This window comes from Haemaphysalis longicornis, unplaced genomic scaffold (genome assembly GCF_048455015.1).
Source record: "Haemaphysalis longicornis isolate Haplotype H1 unplaced genomic scaffold, Haemaphysalis longicornis Haplotype H1 scaffold_14, whole genome shotgun sequence".
Classification (NCBI taxonomy): Eukaryota; Metazoa; Arthropoda; class Arachnida; order Ixodida; family Ixodidae; genus Haemaphysalis; species Haemaphysalis longicornis.
Genome location: NW_027526245.1, coordinates 49,650,574 through 49,669,027, shown reverse-complemented (window position 1 = coordinate 49,669,027; position 18,454 = coordinate 49,650,574). Strand labels below are relative to the sequence as shown.

At 46.2% G+C, this 18,454-nt stretch overlaps 1 pseudogene; it reads left to right on the top strand.

Moving 5' to 3' along the window:
- The window catches only part of LOC144164890 (ras-related protein Rab-40C pseudogene), a 131,830-nt pseudogene extending 126,160 nt beyond the window's left edge, over positions 1 to 5,670 (top strand).
- The last annotated feature ends 12,784 nt before the right edge of the window (positions 5,671 to 18,454 follow it).

Here is an 18,454-nt window from a genome sequence, read left to right as displayed (position 1 = left end):
AAGCTCCAAGAACGGCCCGAAGAACTGTATCCGCATGTTAACGCTGTGGCGCGGAGCAAAGGTTTGAGACGCGTAAAAGCGAGGCATCAGTGCACAGTGATAAGAGCCCACCTGAAGCTCATGCTTTCGAATTAACCGCGAGACTTTCGGCACGTGCATCATTCGAAAGTGTTGCGCTTGCGCATTCATCCCAGGCAGCACAGGACTGTTCGGCCTTACTGAAGCCGGTGTACTTTGGCCGGTGATTTTCTGACCTGCCTTTCTCCGGCAACCATGTTCGGCTGGTGTCCAAATGTGGGCCTTTTGGCCGTATACGGCCACACACTCATCACTGTCCAACGGCCAGTGTCCGTCGGCCAGTCGCCCGGCGTACGCTCATACGGCCAGATTCCAGCCGTAGGGCTCCGGCTATCCCAAAGCCACTCGTGTGCGGCCGAAGTACGGCCACCGGAGGACAGCCGAGATGCGGTCGGCGGACTCCAGCTGAACTAAAGCAGCCGGAAATGCGGCCGTGCTACGGGCATTGTAGTTCAGCCACAGTACGTTAGATGTACTCAGGCCGGTAGACGACCACTGCATGCAGCGCAAGCAGATGACTCAATCGCGCTGCCCAGCAGCACAAACCCACCATTTTGGGTTCACTGCACCCACATCAAAGTGAGCCCGCGCGCAGCCACCAGCCGTCCAGCCTTCAGCGCAGCCTGGCTTAATTTTTAGTGTCAGTTGAGACCAAAATTAATTTATTCAAAAGTGCTCACAAATGGTCATTCCTTAAATTGCTGTGCCTCTCTTACTGTCGAATACAGCCAATATTCATTTCTTTGGAGAGCTGGAATAGATGTATTGCCAAGGTCCTGATATCTTCTGTGGGGCGGCTTACCTGTAATAAACAAAGAAGGGTGGGGGGCGACGTCGGAAGGCGCACAATTTAGTGGGTTCAATTTCACAAAGATGAAAATGCCGGTTTTAGGCAATTTCTTTTAAGACAATACCTTCATACTCTGACTAAATCAACTATTTTTACAACAGCTGCTCGACAGAGTTTTTTTGTATATAAAACCGGTGCGAATGCCTTTCCGAAGCGGTTCGGCACTCCACAAAACACTCCGAAGCATTCAATATAAGTTACTCCAAGCAAAAAGTATGTCCAGTATTCGCCCATTTTCTTTCAAAGAAATTTTCTACTCCATTACGTGTTCTGATAATCTTTCACGGGGCTGATCCTAGAAGAGATCAAAGAAGTACTTTCAGTTTCAATATATTTTTTAAGTTGTTTTCATAATTTACGTGCACACATCTTAATAGTCAAAAATAACTTATTTTCCTCTAAAGTCGCACTACGTTAAGAAAATTCTAGACGTGTTGCGAATGACGCCCTTTTTCAGATGGCTTCAGTTGTATCCCTCTGTGTTCACGCAAGGAAAAGCGTAAGGCAAGAGTTTAATATTTTCTTTCAAACAAATAACTTAGGAATTACTGTATTTATACAGCCAACTTTGCATACTGCAACGAATAAAGCAATAAATATTTTATTAGTCTAGTTTGAATGCGTAGGGTTCTCAACCCGTCGGAGGCGAACTTGCGGCTCCACAAGTTTAGTTCTTTTTTTTATTTATTTTTTATTTATTCATTGATTAGTTCATTTATTTATTTATTTTATGCCTGCTTGCCCTCGCATGCATTACAGCAGGGAGATACATAACACTAAGCATCAAATATGAGGCCAAATAAAAGAGTAATTCAACAAAGTGCGGTGGAAATCGTCATTATAAACAGGGGATAAAATCATACGAGGAAGATAATTACTTTCTCATATTGATCTAAAATAGAATGAGTAGCGCAAGGCCTCACCTTAAAGGCAAGTTAATAATTTGCTTCAAGCTAGCGATCCCACTTTAGGATATGTAGAATGGTGCTTGGATATACTTCTCCCCTTCTATTCCAGTTTTCGAATGATAGATAATACGCATAAATTTCAAACTCAGGTTTCATCTACGATCTTTCCCGTCTTACCATTTAGGTTTACTTTTACTTTTCCTCATCCTAAGTTGACCGTGCCAATCCCTAATACGATTAGCACTGCCCTATTCTATATGTTTTCGAGTGTATGAACCAGCTCTTTGCTGTGGGGATCCCAGAAAACACATGCGTACTCCTACATTGAGCACACATGAGTGAAATACGGTTGTTCTTTTAAGTTAGGTGGAGGTTCGCTTAAATTTTATCGCGCAAAGCCAAAAGCACGTGCAGCTGTAAGTTTTTTGTTGTGAACGTGCCTATTTCTGTAACAACGCGTTAAATAAACTCCTCGTTATTCATATTCCCTGGCCGTTCCTAAAGCAGTGTAATTTACTGTATACGCATTCAATTGGAATAAAGGTTTTCTTCTAAAGTTTCCGTTAACATACTTTTTAAGATTCAACGACTTTTCTGAATCAGCACACAAGAACGTTATTAATGTGAATCATGCTGCAAGTATTCGGAATCACGTTGATTCGCTATAGTCCTGTAGATTACACAGTCATTCGCGAACATTTTTAACGAACATTTAGGCCACACAAACAAAAGAGAGCCCGCAACTGAGCCTTGGGGAATCGCTGAGGTCTCGGGAACATATCCGGACGAACAACCGGATGAACAACCAACTGCTGTTTCAGAGAGATATACTCGGCTATCCATGCAATAACCGATTCATTCAGTTTATTTCCCGCAATGTACTAACAAGAAGCTGATATGAAACACCGTCAAATGAGTTTCTGCCGCAAAAGAAAATAGTCAGCTACTTTAGGCTTATCTATTGCTAAAGCCAAAGCGTGCGTGAACTCAACAAGCTGCGTTGAGTAAGAAAAGCCCGACGAAACCCGTGTTTGCTGGGATGCTGGCGATTATTTTTAACCAAATGAGTCATATCCCACGTGTAGTTAATCTAAATTTCAAACGCCAAAACTAAATTAAAATTAAGGCTTCGTCATTCACAAGGCTCTGTTGGTATGGTAAATTCAAAATAACACGTGTTTTTAAATAGGCAGTCATAAAATCCCATGAAATAACATAGTGCAGGGCACGAAGTTGAGATTACCAATGCACGAGCTTAGCCTCGTCTACGTTTATCACCAACAAAATACTGCAAAATTGTTTTCCGCAGTATTATTGTGATAAGAATAGCCGGAAACTTGCGCTTTTGCGCGCATTTGCCTTTCTTTGTTGGGGAGTCCTTGACATGGCGCCGGTTGAGCTCCTGCGAGGTGGTCGCTTGCTCGACACCCTCTAAGGCCCGTTATTTTGGTGAACCACCGCCATCTCGGGTCGGACGTCGCTGTCGGGTCGATGCTCCAATGGTCTCCATTTCATGAGGGGGCGAATGGCCTCGAGATGATGCGTTGACGAAGCCGGTGGGCGAGGCGTTGTAGCGGCTATGAATTCCGAGGCTTAGCTCACCCGTCGGTGTGGCACAGTCTTTTTGTGGCCATAAATGGCATTTTGATGACCTAAACGTTTCCCTGGTAATGTCCAGTCAGTCCTTGCACCTTGCCCGTTCCCCTGGAACACTCATTACTGTTTGACAAACGTAGTTTGTTCATTTAAAACGTAGAAACGCCGAGCGGATGAAAAACGTGTCCGCGCCATTCGACTCCATAACGGCTCTTTCTTCACGCAGGGAAAAACCGGTGCTACATCGGCGGACCTTCTTCCCAGCACGTCTGTGCATGAATTCTCGACGCCCAGGCGCGCGCCGTTGTTCGCATAATAACGTATAACCTCATACCTTACGATGGCCGGTCTCCTCTTGAATACCGGTTGCCGAAACTTCTGCGGCTGTTCGCTTGCTGTAAATTGGCCCTGGACAGCTAACCAAATAAAAACAGTACATTCTGAGGCCATGTCGGCCGGTATCCTTTATAACACCGGATGCCCGAAGAAAACGAATATTCTGCCGCCGGACGCGCGGTTCAACGTTGAAAGACTGCATGCGCGGCAGCTGCGCTACGGCAGGTCTCCTTTCGAACACCAACTGCCATAAGAATACGGATATCCTGTGGCCGGTCGCTTGCCGTGTTTCGCCTGAACACCGCTTCGCGACGGAAGAACGGATGCCCTAAAGCCGTACTCCGGCCGATTACTTTCTCAACATCGGCAGCCCCAATGCAACTGAATATCTGGTAGGCGGGCAGCTGCCGTTGTCCGTCTGAACACGGGCGGCCGAAGAAATACCGAAGCGCTGGTGGCCGAATGTTGGCCGTTCTTCGTATGATCAGTGGCTGCCAGAACCTGGATGCTGGCTGGACATGACAGAAAGCGGGTATAGACGGGCCGGTCTTGGGACACACTTTCTGTGCCGCCTGGGCTGGCCTCAAGGCAAATGGGCAGTTGGACTGCGCATGTGCCTAATTGGCGAAAAGCTAACTGTTAAATGTCCCGATGGCTATGGGCTCATCATTATCGTTATCATGTACATTCTCCCTGTCATAAAATCTGTCATCCCCGCTCAAGGCAGCCATGGCCCTGGTCTGCCTTGCGACGTCCTTCCATTACATTTTGTTAGAATACATACGTCAAGTCACGCATATGACAAACTTACTAGCATCTGTTTTTACAACGTACCTCCACACGACAAACAGTTTCAGTAAGTGTCGAACGTCGTTGGGCACTTACGTTGAACGTCGTTCGAAGTGTCGTTTGGTATCAAGTTTAGCGAGCGTGTCATTTGCTGCTTCGGAGAACTTCGCTGGAGCAACCGACGCAGAGAGTGCTTCAGTTCTGGAACCAACCACACAGCATAAGACCTTACGGGAGCCAATGTTGCCAGCCATGCTAGGGATCTACCAGTAGCAGCAGCATTAACAGCAGCAGCAGCAGCCCTGTGTCTTTCAGTAGCCCCGCTGAGGCCCCCTGTGGGCAGGCGCAGCCATGCAGGTTGCGCTGAACGGGAGCGCCGCCTTGGCCCCTGTGGCCGCGCCAGTCGGGGCACCCAGGGTGGTGGCTCGGTGGCTGCCCGGGCCTACCACTACGTGCTCAAGTTCCTGCGGGTGGGAGACAGCGACGGGGGCAAGGGAGATCCTCGGGTGACTAGGGGACGGCGCCCTGGAGTCTCCTTTCGGCGCCTCTGGCCGGTTTGCCTCGTACAGGACGACGACGGTGCTGCTAGACGGCAAGCGAGTGCGTCTGCACCTTTGGGACACTTTAGTCCAGGGCCACTTTTCCACGATAATCCGGTTGTACTCGAGTGGAGCCCAGGAGATCCTGCTCGTCTGCGACATCACCACACGGTGGTCCTTCGATGCACTCGGCCGATCACTGCAGGAGGTCGAGCGCCATGCTCTAGGGGTCTCAAAGCTTCTCTTAGGCAACAGGTTGCACCTAGCCTTCAACCGGGAGGTGGGATGTCAGGAGGCAGCTGAGTATGCCCGCAAGCATGGCATGTCCTTCTTCGAGGTGAGCTTCTTGTGTGATTTCTACGTGACCGAGTCCTTCGTGGAGCTGTCAAGGATGGCCCTCCGGCGGAACTGCATGAAGCACCTATGGCACTCTAATCGGGTGCTGTCCCTGCAGGAGCTGTGCAGCCGCTTCATAGTGAGCTGCACGAGCACCTCGCACCGCATCGAGCAGCGGTCACTGCCACCCCCGCTGAAGTCGTGGCTGAAGTCGTATTCTATCAGCTGCTCGGCCTGACTGGACGGCTCGTCGCACCCAGGGGGAGGGATCTTGGCACCCCTCCACCCCGTAGGGGCCCGAAGCGCCGAGCTCCAGCTGGCAGGCAAGCACCACTGGCGGCACTCGGCCATGGCTGTCCTCCGCTGCCATAAGAGCTGCTGTATCTCGCAGCACCACCCCAGGTCCTCTAAACCAAGAATTGCTTTGGCCACAAATGTCTGGCAAACATCGGCTACCGTGAGCAAATTTTTTGAGTGATGTCATTCGAACTCTTGTGAAACCCTTGTGGGACTCTTGTCAGAGTTGTGAACTCTCATGACGAGTGCCTCAGACGAGACACGTGTTGAGCATACGTTGTGTTCGCGAAAGCAGAGTGGGTTCTCTAAGCCGAATGTGGCTGTGAGAGCATGGTGTCTCCTTCACGCCTGGTTGTAAAGTCTTAATATGCCTTCTTTTGCAAAGAAGCGCTGTAAGTATAGTGCATATAGTACGTGGCACCGAGGTGGTGGCCCAGGCTGTGATGTGTGGCGTGTACTTCTGTATTCAGTGTTCAGCCCTGTCTTTGCGAGTGTAGTTTGGTGCTAGAAAAACTGCGACTGGACGCTGCCATGTTCATGGTTTGGGATAACAGGCATTGTGGGGGGGGCTGGTAATGTGACAACATTGATCATGGTACAACTGCAAACGTGAACAATGTGTATTCTCAAGTTTATTTATTGTTTGTTTCCAACCGCAGTCACAACCTACAAGCTTATTTTATTTTTTTCAACAAGAAATGTAAACGGAGACCTCTATGTTACTTCCCGGGCAGCACAGGACTGTTCGGCCTAAAACAGGCTGGTGTACTTTGGCCGGTGATTTTCTGTCCGGCCGTTTTCCGGCAGCCATGTTCGGCCCATGTCCAAATGTGGGCCTTTTGGCCGTATACGGCAGTACTCCCATGGCTGTCCAACGGCCAGTGTCCGTCGGCCAGTCGACCGGCTTACGGTCATACGGCCAGATTCCACCGTAGGGCTCCGGCCATTCCAAAGCCACCAGTGTACGGCCGAAGTACGTCCGCCGGAGGACAGCAGAGATGCGGTCGTCGGACTCCAGCCGGACTACAGCTACCGGAAATACGGCCGTCCTACGGGCATTGGAGTTCAGCCACACTACGTTAGCTGTACTGAGGCCGGTCACTGCATGTCGCGCAAGCAGAAGCAGCACAAACCCAGCATTTTGGGTTCAATGCAGCCACATCAAAGTGAGCTCGCGCGCAACCACCAGCCGTCAAGCTTTCAGCGCAGCCTTGCTTAATTACCAGCCTCAGTAGACAGCAAAATTCGTTTATTAAACAGTGCTCACAAATTGTCGTTCCTTTAATTGCTGTGCCTCATTTACTGCCGAACACAGAAAATATTCAGTTCTTTGTAGAGCTTGAATAGATGTATTGTCCAGGTCCTGATATCCTCTGTGGGGCGGCTTACCTGTAATAAACGGGGAAAGAGGATGGGGGGGGGGGGCGGAAGGCGCATACTTTAGTGGGTTGAATTTCAGAGAGATAAATTGCACCGCTTTTAGCCAATTTCTTTTAGGGCAATATTCCGGAACACTTTCATGCTATGACTACATAAACTATTTTTATAACAGTTGCTTGACCAATTTTGATGTATACAAAACCGGTGTTAATGCCTTTACGAAGCGTTTTGGTTCTCAACAAAACACTCAGGAGGATTTAATATAACGTCTTCACAAAAAAGTATGTCCAGTTTTTGCCCATTTTTCTTGCAAAGACATTTTCTACTCGATCAACTTTTCCTATGATCTTGCGCAGGGCTGATCCTAAGAAGGACAGAACAGGTACTTTCATTTTCAATCTATTTTATTGTTGTTTTCATGAGTATACGTCCACACCACTTAATAGTCCAAAAGAGCTTAATTTTCTTCTAATGTCATACTACGTTAAAAAAATTCTAGACGCGTCGCGAATGACGCCCTGCTTCAGGTGGCTGCAGTTGTATCCCTTTGTGTTCACGCAAGGAAAGGAGTAAAATTAGAGTTACATAATTAGTTTCAAACCAATAACATAGCAATGGTAGCATGTATACAGGAAACCTTGCATACTGCAACGAATAGTGCAATATATATTTTATTGGTCAAGGTTGAATGTGTAGGGTTTTCAACCCGTCGGAGGCAAACTTGCCCCTCTGGAATTTTATTTATTTATTTATTTATTTATTTATTTATTTATTTATTTATTTATTTATTTATTTATTTATTTATTTATTTATTTATTTATTTATTTATTTATTTATTTATTATTTATTTATTATTTGTTTTTTATATTTATTTATTTATTTTTATTCATTTATTTATTCATTGTTTTGTTTATTTATTTATTTGCTGCCTGCTTGCCTTTGCATGCATTACAGAAGGGAGACACATAACATTAAGCATTTTAATATGAGACAAAATAACAAAATAATTCTACAAAGCGCGCTGAAAATCGTCAATATAAAGAGTTAATGCAATCATACGTGGAAGATAATTACACTGCAATATTGATGTAAAATAAAATGAATCGCGCAAGGCGTCACCTTTAAAGGAAAGTTAATAATTTGCTTTAAGCTAGCGGTCCCACTTTGCGATATGTAGAATGGTAGAATGGCGCTTGGACATACTTCTCCCCTTCTACAACAGTTTTCGAATGATAGATATTACGAAAAAAGTTAAACCTGTGGTTTCGTCTGTGATCTTTCACGTCCTGCCATTACAGTTTATTTTTACTTTCTCTCATGCTAAGTTGAGCGTGCCAATTACCTAATACGAATCGCACTGACATATTCTGTATGTTTTCGAGCGTATCAACGAGCTCTTTGACGTAGGGATGCACGAAAACACATGCGTACTCCAAGATTGAGCGCACATGAGTTAAATACGGTTGTTCTTTTCAGTTAGATGGAGGTTCACTGAAATTTCGTCTCAGAAAGCCAAAAACATATGCAGCTGTAACTTTTACTGTGTGCACCTGCCTAGTTAACCTCTAACCACTCCCTAAATAAACTCCTAGGTATTTATATTCCTCGGCCGTTGTCACAGCAGCATAATTTACGGTATACGTATCCAATTGGAATGAAGGTTTTCTTGTAAAGGTGCCGTTAACAGACTGTTTAACATCCAAAAACTTTTGTGAATCAGCACACCAGAATGTTATTAAATGCGAATAAAGCTGCAGGTATACGGAATCACGTTCATTCGCTATAGTCCGGTTAACTACACAGTACTTTTGAACAAAGCTATAGGACCAATTGTAATAACAATGCAAAAACCGATTCATTCAGTTCATAGGATGAAATTTACTACGCAGAGGGTGATATGCAGCACCATCATTTGCTTTTCTGCAGTCCAAGATAATACAGTCAACCACTTTAAGCTTATCTATTTCAAGAGCCAAATCTTGCGTGAACTCAACAATCTGCGTTGAGCAAGAAAATCCTGACAAAATTCGTGTTTGCTAGAATGCTGGCGATTATGTTTACCCAAATGAGTCATATCCCAAGAGTAGCTAAGCTCAGCTTCAAACATCAGAACTAAATTAACAGCTAGGCTTCGTCAGTGACAAGGCTCTGTTGTTATCGCAAATTTAAAATATTTTTTTTTCTAAATAGGCAGTCATAAAATCCTCTGAAGTAACATAGTGCAGGGCATAAAGTTGATCCCACCAATGCACGAGCGAGGCTCTTCTACGTTTATCACTAACAACATAGTGCAACATTGCTTGTCGCAGTTTAATTGTAAGCAGAATAACTTGCGCTGTTGCTCCCACTACCTTTCTTTGGTGGGGAGTCCTTGACATGGTGGCGGTTTAGCTCCTGCGTGGTTGCCGCTTGCTCGACGCCCTTGAAGGCCAGTTATTTTGGTGAACCATCTCCATCTCGTATCGGACATCTCTGGCGGATCGATGTCTCCAATGCTCTCCATTTCTTGAGCGGGCGAATAGCCTCGAGATGATGCGTCGACGAAGCCGGCGGAAGTAGCGTGGTAGCGGCGATGACTGGCGAGGCTTAGCTCACCCGTCGGTGTGGTACAGTCTTCTTGCGGCAATAAATGACATTTCGATGGCCTAAAAGGTTCCCTGCTAATGTCCAGTGAGTCCATGCACCTTGCCCGTTCACCAAGAACACTCATTACTGTTTGACAAACGATGTTCGTTCATTTAAAACGTAGAAACACGCAGCGGATGAAAAACGCGTCCCCGTCGTTCGGCTCCCTAACGGCTTTTTGTCCCCCCAGGAAAAAAACGGTCGGTCTCCTTCCAAACACGTCTGTGCATGAATTCTCGGCGCCCAGGCGCGAGCCGTTGTTCGGCTGTATGCCGTTTGCCGAAAAAAGGACGTATAACCAGATACCTTACGTACGCCGGTCTCCTCTTGAACACCGGTTGCCAAATATTCTGTTGCCATTCGCTTGCCGTAATTCGGCCGAGGACAGCTAACCGAATGCAAAACGTATATTCTGGGGCCGTACGTCCGCAGGACGCGCGGTTCACCGTTGAAACAACAAATGCACGGCAGCCGCGCTCCGGCCGGTCTCCTTTCGAACACCAACTGCCGCAAGAATACGCCTATTCTGTGGCCGGTCGCCTGCCGTGCTTCGGCCGATTACCGCTTCCCGAAGAAAAAACGGATGCCCTAAGGCCGTACTTCGGCCGATCTCTTTCTCAACGTCGGCAGCAGTAAGAGAACTGAATATCTGGCAGCCGGTTAGCTGCCGTTGTGCGTCCGGACACGGGCGGACAGAAAAATGCCGAAGCGCTGGTTGCCGAATGTTTGGCCATTCAATGCATGATCAGTGGCTGCCAGAACCTGGATGCTGGCCGGACATGCCAGAAAGCGGCCATAGACGGGCCGGTCTTGGGGCACACCTTCTATGCCGCCTTGGTTGGACAAAGGTTTTGCTAATGTATCGGAGACTTGCCTTTATTATTGAATACGTTACACTGCAGACAGCAGAGGTCATTTAGAGGTAATATTTTTTCTTTTTGGACGTAGGTTTTGACAAGCTTTGGATTTAATAGGAGACAGCATAATGCGCGCTCTTCAAGGAGTGTCAGAAGAGTAAGGATGTTGTATTTATTTGGACATTTTTTTCTTTAGTACGTGTGACAATCTTGTGGTGGTTAGGTGCTTTTCTGGAAGAAAGGTTGCTGGTGTTCAATTAGGTTATCCTGCTGGAACTCTTGTTTTCCTTGATTTACTAACATATCCCAAAATAAAATTCCTACAGAAAATTAGGAGGAAATTTAATTTATTTTGGTTCAATCGGGTTGTGCGCAAGACTTATTCCTGCTTTCGTTCCACGCCAGAGAAGATGAATGGTAGGCACATTTTTCCGGGACTAGCCATCTCCTGCTGTTCCAAATATGATGTTTTTTTTAAAGGTTGCGTATCCTGACGGCCGCTAATGTGTGAATGATACAGAGAATTATTGCGCGTACAGAGTTGCCTTGATTAGTGTCGCTTTTTTTAATACTTCATGCTACAGCAGTGTGAAAAGTTCATAGGAGGTGCGTTCGGCACTTACTTAACCCTCTTTCGTGTGGAGGGACATTGTAAAAACAGTTTTTCATGTGAGTGACTGGACGTTTCTGTTCAAACAAAGTGTTACGGAAGAACGAAACACGGCAGACCTGGGCCATGGCTGCCTTTAGCAGGGATGACAGATATGATGACAGGAAAAATCTACACGGTAACGATGATGACTGGCGCATAGCCAGCGGGAAATTTAACACTTAGCGCTTCGCCTGTCAAGCACATGCGCATTCTAACGGACCAGTTGCCTTGATGCCAGAAATGCGCAAGCGCAACATATTCGAATCACAGTATGTCTGCGATCTCCAACTGGAGGGATAACTTGTGCGTCCTTTTCGGCGTCAGGGATTCTGAAGACACTTGTGATGTTGGCGCAGATCCTTACCCTCGCGAATTATTGCTTTCCTCTTCATGAAGTCTCAGTTTTAAGGGATGATTGGCGTGTTCGCGTTCCAGCTTTGCCTGTTTGGGTTCCTTTGCCGCTTTGGTTGCCTCGCACTGAGCCGCCCTTTCCTCTCTCAAAAAATTCTGCTCGGATCTGACACACTTCAAAAGTTTCGCATCTTTTAATCCTAGCTCACTTCCCACGGTCAGTATGTTATGAGGCTGCATGTCTAGATTGTGCTCCGTTGATTCCGAGTTCTAGATTTCCCACTTCTAGATGTTAGCAAATAGGGTCCTGTCGCGGACGCCAGTCGTGGTGGTATTGGTGGCTAAGTCTCCGATTTCGTGTCGTTGAAACAAGACAGGGCTTGACGCAGGTGTAGTAAACCAAGACAAACAAATATCTGGAATAGACGATTAACGAAACGGACGCTACAGTGACCAGCAGAATAACATACACAACTCTCTTTTAAAAACACATAGCTTTGGAAGGGCGACAAAAAATAACAGTTCACAGAATATTTCGGAAACCTGCCCACTGAGTGCTTTACGTGGTAGGGCACACTCAACGCGGAGGCGTTGGCCAGTCAAGGATCTCGGCGTGTGTGGGTAGAACGGCTGGACAAAGACCGCGTCACACAGTCGATGCCGGCGATTCAATGTGCAGTCGTCGGTGCAAGGCGTGGCTGACACTGCAGCCCGGCTGGTTTCCGGGCTTCTTCGACTGTGGTCTCGGTAGACCACGGCTACCACATCTTGTCCGAAGCTCAGAAGCCTTGCTCTGTTGTTCTCTACCTCATCACAGTATGTGCTGTGTCTTTTATGTACCTTCATCTTAGAAACTGGGACGTCCCACAGCGAGACTTAAATGGCCGAAGTTTGTGAGTAGTAAAAAGGTTGCGCGGGAGGTATTATTTACAAATATGGGGCAGTATCTATACTCCGGCTTTTTTCAAGGATTTTTGAAAAATCTAAGCATTCCCGGGTAACTACTCAACTTCAAACTTATAAGTGGTCGTAAAACAATGAGTTCTCATTAAAAATTGAAGGGTTCAGCTGTCATAAACAACACGCAAAATAATGTTTTCAATAAAAAACGGCCTGTAAAGAATGTGTGTTTTCATCATCTCTGAGGAGCTTCCAACTCAATAAGGCATATTTTTAGTTTCAGAAAGCGCCCTTACTTCAAAATACGTCGAACCAGCTATGAGCTATACCGGAAATATTGAACACAGTAAAGGTTGCTGTTTATCATCAGCCATTATCAGATTCTAGGTATCTCAATTTTGTTGTTGAGCAATTCTCTTTATATTGTTACACAGTTGCCTGAGTGCCAGTTATGGTAACTATATCCAGGAGGATAGAGGTCGGTTAGAAGAAGAGAAGGTGGAGAAATGAACGCTGAGCGGCCGTTGCTTCCCCTGCTGTGCCGTTATCCCGATTGTAAATAAACCTTGCTGCGTTGTCTTTTTCATAAAGCAAGCCATCATGGAAACGAAAGCACTGTCGGCACGTTGGGAAACGTGCAGACGCAAAAAAAGGCTCTAGAGTCTTATCGTTCTGTTGTTCAATTCGGAATATATGCACGTCAGGAAATACTGGGTCAACAGAAACAAGGTACTGGTCAAAGGCATCAGTGTCACTGTCAGTCTTTTCTATGGGAAGGCGAGAGAGACAATCAGCATCCGAGTGCTTCCGGCCGATCTTATAGGCTATAGTGTAGTTGAATTCTTGAACCGGTACCGCCGAGCGCGCAAGCCAAACGCAGGAGTCACACAGGTTGACCAACCAGCATAGCAAGTGATGATCGGTGACTTTTGTGACGGCACGTCCATAGAGGCATGCACGAAATCTCTAGGTAGCCAAGACAAGGGCCAGACACTCCTGTTCGGCCACCGTGTAATTACGCTCACACTTTCTGTGAGAGCGACTAGCGTTGCAAATGGCATGTTCGTGGCAGCAGTTGCGCTGCATGAGCACGGCACCTATGCCGTGGCCACTCGCATCCGCTTAAAGTTCACTTTTGGAAGGAAACGTGCTATTGCCGAGTGGCACATGACGCAGCGACCAGCGGCAGGCGCGAAAGTTGGGCAAGCGTCGGTTTCAGGGACCGTCGCCGTGCCGCCACGGGAAAAAGACGTCAGCAGCGTCCACGACGTCACCAACCTCCTTTCTCCCCTCGCCACTCGTTGCCATGACGATAAGTGCAACTTTTTTCAGACGCCACGTACCACTAGGGAAGGATTTGGCGCTGTTGCGAATTACGCGGGACCACGATGGATGCTACAGAGGCTGCCCTGTTGCCGGGAGTGCCACCAGCCAGGAGAAACAAGCAACCGCCAGCCACCTTCTAGGAGCCCGCACGGCAGCAAGCGGTCAGCCGTCCGTCCCGTCGTGCCTTAAGCCGCCGGGCATCAAAGTGCTTTGGCGATTGTATCTCCTGCGCCATTGATATTTCGTTTCCACTGCTTAAGTAAAGCACCTTATTCCTATCGCAAAGTTCTGTGCCGTAATGTTTTGACGAGGCTGTTGCCTGAAGCCCTTCGGTATGCAGGACTAGTTACATGGCCTACGAAAACGGTCCTTCGCATTTTCGACAAGGTGTTGGCCTCCAGGAAGGAAAGAGGACTGATGATCGGGGATGTGCGTCATCGATGACTTTGTTAGTATAGGACCCCGAATATGTTGACTTGTCTGTGTCAAGTTTGATCATTCATGGCCCTAGGATGGCAAAGGAGAGCTATAGAGTGCTATTTTTTGTGTTTGGTAGTGTCTGTGTGCCTTTTGAATTGTTTGTTATAGCGTGTTACGAAAGTGATATTTACGGAAATGGAAGTGATGTCCTTTTATTGGTGACTGGGGGTGCAGTGCATGTGTGCGAACTGACCGTTCGCATCAACCATTACTAACCTCCACCTAGCCGCTAACCTGAAGTGTTTTCCCCAAACCATTTTTTCGATGGGGCCAATTGTGAGGCGCTTTTAACCGGAGAGGAGTCAGCGCAAAGAAGCGACGAGAACAAAGTGCGCGTGCCGTGGCGAGAAGTAGATCGCGTAGAAGGAAGCCAAATAGTTGTGGCACGAGAGCGGGAAGAACTAGGTGCGAGGAGCGACATGACGGACGAGAAGGTTCCGGAAACCTCCGCTCCGAGCCGCATCTTCCCCGTTGACGTCGAGATTTCTCTCAGCCGAAACCGCACACAGAGCACCCGGTTGATTCCGACGTGTAGTTCATCGGCCCCAGCACCAGCATCGAAAAGGGCACCGAGCCTAGCGCATTTACAAAACTTAGGAACGCCCTCGACTCCAACATGTGAGAGCCAGAACTATTTTGGAGGACGAACTTTGTCTATGCAGAACGTTTATTTTTTGAGTACTTTAGTTTAACGTTCATTGTCAATTTTCTTATATTTTTGTCTGGTGAATAGAGCATGTCGTTGTACGACGTCACCTGTCCCGCTTTTTTTCCGCCAGTTGAGACTTTACCTCTTCATTCACGAAAACAACCAGCATCACAAGCGGTATTTTCTAAACCTTAGTATGGGAATTCATTATGGAATAGTGCACATAAATTAAATTTGCCCTGCGGTTTTACTTACAAACTTTAGGCATGAACTCCATAAAATCCTCAAGGGTAAAACCGTTGAAAACTTCTATAAGATCGTCGACGACGCACAGTGTCACATGTTCCACACAGACACATCAGACCCATTCCAACTGGCCCCAATCTTTGACGTTTTCTCCAGACCTACTACCAATTAACAAAGGTTCCTGCAGTTAGTGCATGAATTTTATGATTGCTCTTCTGAAGCTGCAAGTGTTAGACATAAAGCTCTGACTCAGCAACGCATCGTTAGCCGCGGCCAACAAATGCCTATTCATCAAACTCATTTGCGTGTTTCTCCAAAAGAATGAATGCCATACAAAATCTGGTGCACCAAATGGTCTAGAGCGATGTTATTAAACAATCTCAAACCCGCTGGTCATCACCTATGACCCTTGTGAGGAAGATAGTTGGTACTCTACGTTTCTGCGTTGAAAACCCAGCGCAAAGTCATGCGATAGAAAATGGTATGTACCCGCTCTAGTAAATTGACGACTCTCTGCACAGAGGGCAAAATGCCCGGTACATTTCCTGTACTCTCCCGTTTGAGTGGTGTGCAGTCTTGGCAACGTTTCAAAGGATGATGGACACAGTTTCACCGACTGAAAATTGGGAATGTGGTTAGTCTACCTCGATTACGCTGTTGTCTTCTCCGAAACATTTCATGCACATTTTAAGACGGATGTTTTTGTTGGTATTTTGTTCCGTTCGCCTCACCGTGAAGCCTAAGAAATTGCACTTTCCGTATCAGGAGCTCCGTATTTTGGGCTGTGCCGTTAGGCGTCAAGGAGTCCAAACTAATCCTGACAAAATTGCAGCTCTCGGTGACTTGCCTGTGCCTGCAGATAAGAAGTACATGCGGCGCTTCTTCGGCGTGTTGTTACTATAGATGATTTAAACCAGCCTTTTCACATTCTGCTCGCCCTCACTCCCATAACGCGAAATAACTACAGTTTTGTCTAGGTCGAAAACCAGCAAGCGGGTTCCGATGAGCTCAAGCGACGCTTGCAAGGTTCAAATGAGCTTGCGGATTTCGAAGAAAAGGCCGACTGATGGTCCACACAGCCGCATGCGAGACTGGACTCGTGGCAATTTTTCCACAATGGTAGACAGTGCTGAAAATTGTATGTTTGGCAAGAACCCATTACAGCCTTGGTCCATCTACTCCGTATTAAAAGGAATGATTAGCTGTTGTATTGCCTTTAATAAAGCTCCGCCCTGATCTGCATGAACGCCCATTTCACATCATAGGCCAGCACCACTCGCTGTGCTGGTTAATTGTGAAGAATTAATCGGTATGTATTGCAAGGTGGAGCTTATGGTGCCAAGATTTGGACAGTACCGTTGCATACACCTCAGAGGCTACATTTTGATGCTGACGGTCTTTCTTGTGCCTCAATTGAATGAGCGGACCCTAACTACGAGGACGATGCGATGTCTGTATGAGGCATAGACGTCGAAAGAGAGCCAGAATTACAGTGACAACACCAGAAACCGGACTATAAGGAATGACGAATTAGTCGTAGCAAAAGATTTCGTAAGAATATTGTCGTTTTTGTTACGCGGTAGGGCTCTCTGCAACCGGAACTTTGCCTCTAGCGGCCAGCGGTACCTGCTGATACGGCCTAGATGCCTCCGCGACGAAATGCTACTGAGCTGCCATGATGAGACAACTGCTGTTCACCTTGTCCATGCCCGCACTCTACCCAAAGTCAAACGGAAACCTTACTGCCCAAAGCTGTCAGTGGCTGTTCGTCCTACATAGAGGTGTGTCACGACTGCCAGTGTTGGGACGTACCCCCGCCAATCCCCGCGATTTGCCACAATCTCTTCAGATTCTGGCAGCGCAATTTGTGAAGGTCGGCATAGATCGCTTCAGTTATTTACGCTTTCGTCGCTTGAAAACTGCTGGAATATTCTCGCACCGGACTACCTCCCCCGCAATGCAGAGACGATCGCTCTGCCTCGTGGGATTGCTTTTGAGGTAATTCACAGTTTTCTCGAGAATATCATCATTCGACATGGTGCTCCATTAATCGTTATCACGAATGGGCAAACAGCATTCATAACCCAAATTGTCGCAACGGTTATAAATCTCAGCGCCACTTCTCCAATGAAAACAACACTATACCATCCCCCCAAAAATAAACTTAACAAGTGGATGACGAAATCATCCCCGGATATGCTGTTTATCAATCAATCAATCAATCAATCAATCAATCAATCAATCAATCAATCAATCAATCAATCAATCAATCAATCAATCAATCAATCAGGCAATCAGGCAATCAATCATTCAATCAATCAATCAATCAATCAATCAATCAATCCATCCTTTATTCGAAGAAACCAAAATACATAGTGTGCTACAGGGACAGAGACTAAAGGGTAAATCGCCTGACGAGGACTCTGTCCCTCTGCAGAACAACAACGTTGCGTACACATCTTACGCAAAAGATATAGAAAATTCGGGTATCTGTACAGAGCAAAGTTTGCACGAAAAAGAGAAAAAAATCAAAAGCCACTTGTCTAGTAAAAAAACATTAAGAAAATAACTACATCCAAAATATATACGAGCAAGTTCACAACATAATATAAAGTAGCTGATACAACCGATACCAAAAAATAAAAAAATAAATTAGAATAATAATACAAAAAATGCTTACAACTGACCAAATTGTTACACGAATAGTACATGCATTTCTCATGCCACAGTGAATAACTGTACACGTGTTTATAATATTTCTGTAAGCACGGTAACGCCATCCACAAAAATAAAGAAAGCAAGAAAAACAACCAGAAAATTTCAGCTAGATTGCGTGAAAAAAAACGGCAGGCAGTATCAATAGGTATAGTGGAGACCGAGTGGCTGCAATAAATTTCTAATGTGCTGTTTAAACGCACTTGCCGAACGCGTGAAATCTATTTTACCATTTAATTTATTAAGTATAAAAATTGTTTGATATCCAGTTGTGTGTTTGCCATAATTTGTCCTGGTTTTCGGCATTCTCCTCTTTTTTTGTCGTATTGAATAACCTGAATCGTGATCTACGCCTGGCCTGCAAACTTTGTTTTGTTGTATGTGCTCAAGCAGCTTAAAATAGTAATGCTGGTCTAGTTTTAATATATCGTGTTTAAAAAACAGGGGAGAAGTCAGCAGACTCTGGTAGTTTCCGGGATAGTTTTCAAAACATCTAAGCACTTTCTTCTGTAGCACAATTATTTTACTATTAATGCTGGACGTC